The sequence below is a fragment of the Triticum dicoccoides genome, chromosome 7B, assembly GCF_002162155.2.
Source record: "Triticum dicoccoides isolate Atlit2015 ecotype Zavitan chromosome 7B, WEW_v2.0, whole genome shotgun sequence".
NCBI classification, from domain to species: Eukaryota; Viridiplantae; Streptophyta; class Magnoliopsida; order Poales; family Poaceae; genus Triticum; species Triticum dicoccoides.
In genome coordinates this window covers 592,965,573-592,975,332 of record NC_041393.1, presented here as the reverse complement: position 1 = coordinate 592,975,332, position 9,760 = coordinate 592,965,573, and the positions used below count along the sequence as shown (strand labels likewise).

The window sequence follows — 9,760 nt, the reverse complement described above, 5'->3', positions numbered from 1 at the left end:
ATATATATATATATATATATATATATATATATATATATATATATATATATATATATATATATATATATATATATATATAGGGTGGGTCTATTATGATAACACCCCTTAAGACTCTTATTCTGCACATCCCTCGCCTTATTCTGCTAACATCCGACCAGACGCTCACCCACGAAGAAAAAATCCAACCCCCACCTTATCCATTCCTGAAACCAACCCACTCCTCTCTCTCCCTGTGCTTCCCACGACCTCCTCCCACGACCTCCTGCTGCCAGCCTGCCGCCGCCCCACTTCCCGCCCCACCTTCCACCCGCGCCTTCGCACTGCCGCGCGCCCCCGTCCCGCCTCCCGCCGCGCACCGCCGTCCTGCCTCCTGCCGCGCGCCGCCTTCCTTCCTCGTCGCCGCGTCACCACCCCACCACATCCCACTGGCCGCCCAGAAGCGCCACTCTGCCGGTCGTCCCGCACCGCTGGGGATCCACCAGCACCGGATTCGGCCGCCGTGCCACCCAGCCGGCCCGCGCCGTCGCAGATCCGGCCGCCGGTGCTTGGTCCGACGACCCCTCTTCCTCCTCTTGCGGCTTCGATGACACGACCCCGGGCTCCTCCCTCCACCATGCCCTGCACCTCCGGATCTGCCACCATGCCCACGACGGCTACCCTCGCGGCTTCCCCCGCCACCGGATCCGATGAGCGTCGACGAGAAATCGCCAGATCCTGTGCCCGCGAGCTGGACGCACCCCAAATCCCAGCGAGAAGGCCGACGGTGGCGCCATCACGAGCTCCCGGTGAAGGTGCAGGCTCGACCGCAGGCTCCCTCTCCTGCCCCCACCTCTCGCATAGTCGCCCGACCTGCGAGCCGACGCCTTGTCCCGCGCCTTCACAGAGCTCAATCGCCATGGATCAGTGTTGTTGCAAGCTTTTGACGGTCGACCCGTTCGACGCGCGTGGCCGTGCAGTGCAGTTGATGGCCCGTGTGCAGCTCACTGAAGTGGTCCGATAAACTTTTTCGGTTTTGTGCGAGCCCTCGCAGTCTCTGGCATGTGTCTGTGCAGTGCGGTGCATGCGTTCGTGCAGTCCGGTGGCGGTGCCGATGTAAGAAGTGCGGTGAGCAGTTTATCGCCAATCAACCCCCTCCTACTCCGTTCGGGCTCCTTGCCGTGATCCGGCCGTGGGATCCTCAATGGCGCCGGAGTGGATGGATGATGGGTCCAGGTTGGCGATGGCCCCGGTTGCAGCTCACTAATGTTTGTTTTGCAGCTCATTGAAGTTTGCTTTGCAGCTCGCTTACCGGTACACTACATTGGCAACGCCTTCGTGCAGTTGAAGCAACGTGTGCGTGCAGTACGTCCGGCGAGTGCGTGTGGTTCAACGGCTAAAAGCATTTGCATTCTCGCTATGTTAATCTGTGCGGTTTTAGTGCATTTTATAAAAAGTGCAGTTGGGTTGTATTTTGTGTGTGATTGTAGTGTGGAGACAAAAAAAGGACTATTTGTGTGGATTACTTAGTTTGTAAAATCTTTTCTTTGTAAAAGCAGTGCGCTCAATGAACCGAAGAAGTACATTTTTCAAAGTTCATTATTAAAAAATGTATAAAATAAAAGAAATCATGAAGTTCGCTTTCCCATTTGATACAGTGCGGTTTTCAGTTTAAAAGCAGTGCGGTTTTCTTCCTTGTCTTCAAAAATTTATGTCCCATAAAAAAAATCATGCAGTCCGCTAGTCCGCTTGATACGATGCGGTTTTCAGTCTAAAAGCAGTGCGGTTTTCTTCCTTGTCTTCAAAAATTTACGTCCCACAAAAAAGAAACCACACAGTTCTCTTACCCATGTGATGCAGTACGGTTTTTCGTCCGTTGCAGTGCGGTTTTCAGTTGGATGAAGTACCCATGTCGATTTGGGTGTCGCGAAAAACAGAGTGTCCGCATTTCGGTAAATTCAAAATTCCTCTTAAACCGTAAAGAATTAGAGCGAGTGTTCTACATGAAAGAGTTGTGTATCATCGTTATCTTTCCAACAACATACCGTTTGAATCATTCCGACCAGCCGTTTGCAAAAATTTCGCGAAAAACGGCCGCTACCACTCGTCATACGCCGCACGATTTTCGAAATTAACTTAAAACCGTAAGGAATCTCAAAAATATTTCAACATATAAAAGTTGCGCTTCGTTCGTATCTTTCTAACGCGTATCACATGCCTCGTTTAGACAAACGATTCAAAAACTGGACCGAAAACAGTACCGAAAATTTTAAAAAACTTGAAAAACAGAATTTTGCAATTTAGTAAATTTGAAACTGCTCTTAAACCGTAATGAATTAGAGAAAGATTTATATATGAAAAAGATGCGCCTAGACGATATCTATCCAACGGCGTATCATTTGCTTCATTCCAACAAGCGGTTTAGAAAAAAACGCGAAAAATCTCGCTGCCACTCGTCATCCGCCGCACCATTTTCAAAACTGCTCTTAAACCGTGTGGAATCTTGAAAAGTGTTCAACATGTCGAAGTTGCGCCTAATCCATAGCTTTTCAACGGTATATTACACGCCTCATTCCGATAAACAGTTATAAAATTAGAGCGAAAACAGTAACGAAAAAATAACGCGTGCAGTTTTTTACGACGAGAAGTTCACTCGTGTGAGTACTACAGCACACTTGGTTCAGAGAATGCCGTGCACTTGCGTTCAGCGTGCAGTGCGAAAGTGGTGTGTAGAATAGTTATTCTACTAATATTAGCAGAATAGACCGTCTGTGTGTGTCTATATATATATATATATATATATATATATATATATATATATATATATATATATATATATATATATATAGTCGCGCTATTCGTCACCCTACATGAGGAATTCTTATTCCTCACCCCATTCATCTCCCACGGCCACACCTTTAGAACGTAAGAAAACAAAAGCACTTGAGGTAAGATTACATCCTGAAGAAGGAACTGATCTCCATTCCGTAAAGCAAAAAGGTGCAACGTAATATTACCTTCTGCATGCCAATAACTTACATCACGCATGTGAGAACTTTGTATGGCTCATCAGAAAGCCCCATAAAAAAAATTATAGTGAGTATGGAAGCGCACCTGACTTTTTTTTCCGATAAGATTATGTTCCTATAAAGGTCTACGGTGCAATTCCTGCTGGATTTTCCTCTAATGTTTTGCATGACAGTTGTCTACAGGATCAGCTCGTTTTTTTGGCGAGGTCTAGATAATCTTGTTGCTTTAGAACACACACACACACACACACACACACACAATGATTCTTGTGAGATGGGCAAATTAAATGATTTTTTTGTAGTACGAAATCACCTTGAAAATGACAGATCCAAATTCTTAAACTGTATTCCAAAATTTTGATTTGCCTTAGGTAGTTCGGCTATAATCACCTTGAAACAATTTCTTATTATCTTTGTAGGGCAAGACAGGCACAATTCCAAATAAAATGGAGGCAAAAGCTTTTTTTCTAATTGGGAAGCACATCAGCACTACAGTGAGGCTAACAATCCAAAAGCCCATAACCGATGCTTAGTGCTGATTGAGATGACAACATTAATATCCGAAGAACAGAACATAAAAGGGACATATGTATCATCAAGAACACAATACAATCACCAGCCTCGAGGAACGGATGGTAGCCCGATGGCCGTAAAATAATGCTATGTAATGCAAAAATAATCAACATGTCCATAGGAATAACAAAGTCGTCTAATAAATTGATTCAATGTACAAGACTACTAATGGTTCTGGGAAATGTCTCACGTAATGAAAACTATACCTACGAGTACATAAAAATCATTTGCAGATCATTATTTCAAAACATATCTAATGGTCTGATTATATCAGGTGCAATAGGCTTGCATGCCCAACCGCACTGCCCTCACACATATTTGAACTTGGTCTTCAAGCAGCTTAACTTGAGGGTGCCCAGAGATTACAATCAATTTCATATGTTCAACAATCTCTAAAGCGACTGAACTATTCTTATCGATAGTCTGGAAGCAACATAGTATCCTAACAATAGTACTGAAGCCATTAGGTTCACCTCTCTTCTCAGCAATCCTGGATTTTGCTACTGATTATTGGCAAAAGCTCTAAATTTTGAATCTGACATTACTTGTACCCACCATACACTACAAAGACGTGTTCTAGAAAACTTATTCCTCTCTATCCCTCATACATTTCCCGTCATCCACTTGAATAGAGACCTGAAGAAACATAATATGTTTAGTTCTCATAAGAACAAACAGGTAGAGTCCACCAACAAACAAGAACATATAAATCACACTTGAAGGTAGACTGAGGCTTTACTACCTTAAACTGAAAAATGAATCAATATCAAAGATATAGCAAGCGAAGTTTGAACATACAAGAAATCACATTAACACGCTGGCTACAGGTATGAATCAAAAGTAAACAGAGAAACAAGAAAAAGAGGCCGAGCTCTGTAACTACCATTTTAATGCACCCTAAACCATGCCTTGTATCAAACTGTGCAACATACAATTGGATAAGCATGAAATAAAAGAGATCAAGATTAAAAGTTGTTCACACACCAACCCATGCATATGAATTACTCCCTCGGTTTCTAAATATAAGTCCTTTTAGAGATTTCCCTATGGACTACATACGGATTTATATAGACATATTTTAGAGTGTGGATTCACTCATTTTGTTCCATATGTAATCTATATTGGAATCTCTAAAAAGACTTATTTTTTAACACGGAGGGAGTACGCAGCATCAAAACATAAATACCTTAAAAAGCAGGCTACCACATGATGTAATCATGATGAAAAGGAGCACCTGAAATTGATTCATAGAAACGGTAAATTATTGCACAACTAGGATAACAAAAAAGTGTTGCTACAATAGAAAAATGGATTGATTAAAACAACAGGCAGTCACTATTTACTCCCTCCGTTCCCAAATATTTGTCCTTTTAGAGATTTTAACAAGTGACTACATACGTAGCAAAATGAGTGAATCTACACTCTAAAATATGTCTACATACATCCATATGTTGTAGTCCATTTAAAATGTCTACAAAGACATATTTGGGAATGGAGGGAGTATATGGTTGTCATGCATTTTACAGCAACATTCTCTATTTTGTCTGGCAGCTGAGAGTCATCAAAAAGAAAACGGTGCATGCAAAGAATTGGAGGTAAATCATGCCGTAAATAGAAATATGAAAAACACTTGGATTTCACGACATTACCTGGTTTGTTTACAACAAAGAATAGTGTAAAACAATCCTAAATTGTTAGCAGCATACACAAAAAATTAGCCAAGGTGTAACACCACCTTCGAATTTCGACCTGAACTACATGTATTGGTTTGTATAGTTGCAGTTTACATCATTACTTTAATCCAAAATATTATCTATATCGTGAGTGAGTTCACAGAGATACTAAATGTAAATTACCTACCTAAATTAAGATAACTAAATTTCTTACTAATGTAACCTAACATGGACAGAGACTTGCCATGGGAGAATAAATTGACACACACTCATGTAAATCAGAGAGAGGGGGCGATACTAAAGAGTTATGGCGGCTAGACTTGGTTGTCGACCGCTGGGGTGGGAGGAGATGCATACCGCACCAAGAAACATGCCAACGGCTACCATAACCTGACACTAAAGAACATGAACCAGTGATGCTACATGACTGCTCAGCTCTGTTGCAAATCTGTGACAACCCACTGTCATGCAAAATCAGCAGTGATTATTACACAATCTAGTTGGATAGCATCAGTCGTGCACAAGCCTTTTATTTTGGTGGAGGAAGCCACCCAAAAAATTACACACTTGTGTATACAGTGGTGCGGTACAACATATTATCATGTGTGGAAAATGGTATTATCTAGCATATTGAGAATCGAGGCCGGCATTTTGTAAAGCTACCCATGATTCTAAAGGCTTTTATGTTTAGAGCTATAAATATGTGTACACATTTTTTTGTGGTTTAAGTTTATGTATGCCAGCACTTGAACAAGGAGTGAATCACTGGAAGACAACCTTGATATACAGAAACTGTATATTTGTGGAAAGTTAGTGGTGTCGAAACTTTACTAGGATATTTTCATTTATAAAGTTATGGTGCATGATAGCCGATAAGGTGAACAAATACTGAGAGATGTGTGCAGAATTTCAACTACAAATTAAAGATTAAGCAGTTGTGGATATAGCTATGATATTCTATCCAAACCTATATAGCAAGTTCTCCAATTCTGTATATTGCCCAAAGCCACAAACAATCTAGGGACTAGAATTCACATGAGGAAATGTACATCTGTCCTAGGTTTCCTTGCTGATTGCAAAGAAAATGCAGATAAGAAAATTGAAGTGGCCGCTAATTTCCATTAAATTGAGGAAATGATATATGTGCACTGAAAACAGACCGAGTTGGACATTTACCCGGCGACTCAAGTATTTGCCCTCAAAATAAATTCAGAAAAAACATAACTATATATCATTTAGCTTCTTTACGGTCTGGGCAGTACCTGCATACATTGAGGAGAGCTCTTAGTCATGGATCTCCAGTCCGTGAGGACATCAAGGCGAGCTCTTGGCCGGAGATATAAGTTATCTGCACATCACATTGGTATTAGGCCAGGGAAATTAATCAAAAAAACTGTCTACACTAAGAAACTTGCCCAAAACAGAACTGTGTGTATCTACATGACGAGTGATAGAAGTTACTTGGTGTTCAACATAGTGCATTTCATATTCGAATCAAAGTGTAAAATGCAACAGACTATGAACAAAACAGTGCACAGTTTGTAGAATCAAGTCTGACCGTCAGAGGCAACCCATTCACACAAGATGATCTTTCGAAGAGAGAAGAGAAAACCCAACAACGATTACATCGCTAGTATATTTTTGCATGGTATTCCTGTCAAAACTTACAATGGGGCTTCTAGAGTTCAAATAGAGCAGCGTATGAAATTTGGAGCTTGGACAAAGGAAATATAGTCGGGGCAACAAACGTACATAGACACAGATGTTGAAGGGATTTGGATTGAGCTCACCAGAGCATACGGGGGAAAGAAGCCATGGATGGAGGAGAGCACGTATGATCTAACAAGTGCGGCCGCGACCACTAATTTAACCGCCATCATGGCCAGCCGACCACCACACGCCGTGCTTCCCAACACCGAGGCCCCGCCCCGCTCACCTTGCCGCCGTGGTCAATGATATTGCTGCCGAGTTAGCCCATCGAGCAGCACGTCGTCGCGCGCCCACCGGGTCAACCGCCGCTCCCCGCGCCGATCACCGAGCCGACGCGCTCACGCCTGCCACTCACCATCATGCCGCCTGTTAGTCGCAGAATAGGATCTGGGGAGATGGCGGACTGGGGTAGATCCTAATCCCACGAACAGAAAATGTTTTTTGTCACTGTAAGGAAAGGGGAAAAACTTACCTCGCGCGTGGGGTAACGATGGACAGCCGGAGGCACAACGTGCGGGTACGATCGAGAGAACCTGGCACGGTCGCTGGACCAGGGTGAAGAATTTCTTATTCTTCAATATAGGTTCCGTTAAAGCTGTCGTTCGTCCAACCATTTTATAGACCTTTCCACTTCCTTTATTTTTTGTTTTCATTAATCCTATATCTGAATTTTCTTCCACTTTCTTTTTCGATGTAAACTGAGTTTTCTTCCATTACTTTTCCCTAGAACCAACTCAACTATCTCATGTCTAGCCTAAAAAATAATAATACCCCACGTCCTATTAACTCATCAAATTAAAATGATATTTTATTTCGTAAATTGGAAGTTCTTACAAAATAATAATAATTGTTTTTATATAGTCCTAGTGATTGCGTACATAAGCTTGCAAAGATTTTGCTGACCAATGCAGTAATAGACGTGCAATCATGTGTTTATGTTTTTATAACATTTCTCCGTCCAGCCCAACATGATATTTTCACCCAGCCCAGCAAGTCCGCGGATTTCGAGAAAAATGGGCTTTAGATTCTACCATATATATAAATGGGCTGCATAGATGTTATATCATTGTTTCACCTAGCCCACCAAATGGACTAAAAAACAAATGAACTGGCTGACATGTGGGCCAGTAGGTCGAAGCCTCAGCAAGGCATTGGATTTACATTCAACGGCCAACATTCTTCTTCAATCTCTCGTCTTCTTCCCACAGCGCTGCCGAGACCGCCTGCTCCAGCCTATGACGTCCAGCGGCGTTGTTTTGCGCGCCTAACAGCGAAACGCTACTCCACCGACGACCAGGCCATCCCTCCACTCCGCACCTCCTGTTATTCTCTGCCGAGTGTAGGCCCACCCCGCACCCGAACCAGTCAAGCTTCCCACGCCTCTCCGTCTGCGACTCCACTGCCGCGTCTTCCCCATCTCCGGATCGTTCCAATCTGGAGCCTCACCATCGTCCACAGCCTTGCTGCACTCGGCGCGGCGTGGTCAACAAACGAGAGTCATCGGAAGAGGATTGTACGTGAGAGCGTGACGGTTGGGACCCACGAGGTCCATGGTCGCACGCAAGGAAAGTTCCTCCTTATTAAGCTGTTTCCTCCCCCTGACAGCTGGTACCCACTGGCTGTATCTTCGCACGGAAGGAAGTGCTCCTTGTTATGCGAAAAAACTATTCCTCCCGATGACAGCTGGGACCCAGCAGGTTTGGTGGTTGACTTGTGGGCCTACTAAGCAGACGTGTACACAGGGCTTTGTCAACTTAATCAAGAAATGATTCTAGCAGCTGGACCATTAGATACTAATCCAATAGCCATGCTCCTTCTTCAACCTCTGTTCTTGCTCCTGTCTCCCGTGGGCGGCAGTGCTGCCGCGCACACAAACCAGTCAAGTTTCCCACTCCTCTCCATCTGCGACTCCACTACTGTGTTTTCCCCATCTCCGGGTCGTTCCAGTCTGGGGCCACGCTGTCGTCCACCGGCCTTGGTGCTCTCGGCATGGTGTGGTCAATGTGGTCAACAAATGAGAGTCATCAAAAGATGACTATACGTGAGAGGCTGATAGTGGGGACGCACCACGCCCATGGACGGATGCATGCAACTGCATCCTTTTTACCCTGAAAAATAATGTTTTCTCCCCCTGACTGCTGGGACCCATTAGCTACATGTTCGCACGCAAGGAAGTGCGTCCATATTACGAAAAAAACGATTCGCCCACTGACTGCTAGGACCCACCAGCTACATCTTCGCATGCAAGGAAGTACCTGACAGTCGGGACCCACCTGGTCGAAGCGTACGTAGCGGTGTCATTCTAGTCACGAATGTGTACGTACATACTGGTTGATGTAGAGGCGCACACATGTCGTAGTAGAGGCACGCATGTGTCGTAGTAGAGGCGCGCACGAAGCATGTACACGTACGTACATCGAACAGGGTGCAAGAAAGTAAATACTGCCACATACGTACATACGGGCAGGGTCTCAAACGCCTACTCACGCATACATATGGCCAGGGCTCGTGTACATGGCTGGGTCGGAACAGAGAAACTGCGTCATCGTCGTGTTCATGGGGAGATAACGGAGTGCGTTTTGTTCATCGGGAGGCAAAGGAACATGTGGGAGCCAACCGGCTTGGATGGAACAGCCGATGGAAATGAGTCCTGGCATACCGCAGAACGGAGGAAACGGCCTTGTGTTCGACCGACCACGGTCGAAACGGGATCCTATTCATCAGGAGGGGTCTGGCGTGCCGCAAAACATAGGAAACGGACTTCTGTTGGACCTCCTACAGTCGAAACAGGGTCCTGTT

General features: G+C 44.3%; 1 long non-coding RNA gene across 1 annotated transcript; it reads right to left on the bottom strand.

Moving 5' to 3' along the window:
- Positions 1–3,700: 3,700 nt before the first annotated feature.
- LOC119335361 lies at positions 3,701–7,154 on the bottom strand. The gene is made up of 4 exons (XR_005161829.1): positions 7,042–7,154; positions 6,514–6,599; positions 4,765–4,812; positions 3,701–4,214 (listed from the first exon to the last, which is right to left on the bottom strand). It is a non-coding gene; the product is annotated as an uncharacterized LOC119335361 (long non-coding RNA).
- Between the last annotated feature and the right edge of the window lie 2,606 nt (positions 7,155–9,760).